We start from the raw sequence: 1,555 nt of genomic DNA on the forward strand, positions 1-1,555 counted from the left end.
CGAAAGGTATATTGATGTGAAGTTTCTTGAACACCTCCAGAAACTTCCCGAACTGTCTATCCAGCTTTTGTTGCTGCAATCTCTTAGGAAAAGGTGGTGGAGGATAGAGCTGTTTCTCCCCTGTATTAGCCTCAGGCAGAGTGTGTTCAACAGTAGTCTTCCTTGGTTCCGCCGCTTTCTCCTTTTGCTTAGATTCTTCATCTCTAACTTCAGCTTCGACTTCTTTTGCCTTTTCAGCATCAGCTACTTTTCCAGACCTTAAGGTAATAGCCTTGACTTGCTCTTTAGCTTCCTTCCTGCCTGGTACTTCCGTGTCACTGGGAAGAGTACCAGGTTGACGATTGAGCACTGTATTGGCTAATTGACCGATTTGATTTTCCAAGGTCTTGATAGAAACCGCCTGACTCTTGCATAACAGCTTAAGTTCCTCAAAATCAGCACTAGTAGGTGCAGCTGCACTTCCCTGTTGAGGATATGATTGCCTTGTAGCATACTGCTGTGGTTGCTGGAATCCAGGTGGGTTAAACTGTTTACTCACTCCTTGCTGATATGGTGGCTGAATAGCATTCTGATTATTCCCCCAGCTGAAATTTGGATGATTTCTGTTATTAGGATGATAGGTCGCTGGCACAGGCTGCTGTTGTTGCTGATAATTATTCACATACTGAACAGATTCGTTGACAAGAGAACACTGATCCGTAGCATGAGAACCTGCATAAAGCTCACAAACCATAGCTATTTGATTAACTCCATACGTAGCCAAAGAATCAACCTTCATTGATAGCGCTTGGAGCTGGGCTGCAATAGCGGTGGCTGCATCAACTTCCAGAATACCTGCGACCTTGCCTGACGTCATCCTCTAAGTTTGGTTTTGATGCTTATTTGCGGCCATCGTCTCGATAAGATTATACGCCTCAGTATAGCTTTTAGCCCATAAGGCGCCTCCAGCTGCTGCATCGAGCATGGGCCGAGATTGGGCCCCCAAACCATTATAAAAACCAGTGATTACCATCCAATCCGGCATTCCATGATGTGGACATTTTCTCAACATTTCCTTGTAGCGTTCCCAAGCCTCGCACATAGATTCTGTAGGTTGCTGCGCAAACTGAGTAAGAGCACTCCTCATAGCAGCAGTCTTTTCCATTGGATAAAACTTCACCAGAAACTTTTGCGCAAGATCTTGCCACGTAGTGATGGACCCAGCTGGTTCAGAATGTAACCAGTCTTTAGCCTTATCCCTCAGTGAGAATGGGAAAAGCCTCAACTTGATAGCCTCATCAGTCACGCCATTATACTTAAAAGTGCTGCAGATCTCGACAAAATTCCTTATGTGCATGTTGGGGTCTTCAGTTGCCGCTCCTCCAAAAGAAACAGAATTCTGCACCATCTGAATAGTGCCCGGCTTGATTTCAAAGGTGTTAGCTTGAATAGCCGGATGAAGGATGCTTGACTGAATGTCATCAATTTTAGGCCGAGAAAAATCCATAAGAGCTGGATCAGCTTGAACAATACGATCTCCCATGTTTACTGGTTCTTTCTGCTCAGTTCCTGAATC

The 1,555-nt window shown here is 45.0% G+C and overlaps 1 non-coding gene across 1 annotated transcript; it reads left to right on the forward strand.

The window, feature by feature from the left end:
• Positions 1-1,022: 1,022 nt before the first annotated feature.
• Positions 1,023-1,129, forward strand: LOC141687901 (small nucleolar RNA R71). Its single transcript, XR_012561380.1, has one exon. It is a non-coding gene; the product is annotated as a small nucleolar RNA R71 (small nucleolar RNA).
• Positions 1,130-1,555: the final 426 nt, after the last annotated feature.

Source organism: Apium graveolens, chromosome 9, assembly GCF_009905375.1.
Source record: "Apium graveolens cultivar Ventura chromosome 9, ASM990537v1, whole genome shotgun sequence".
NCBI lineage: Eukaryota > Viridiplantae > Streptophyta > Magnoliopsida > Apiales > Apiaceae > Apium > Apium graveolens.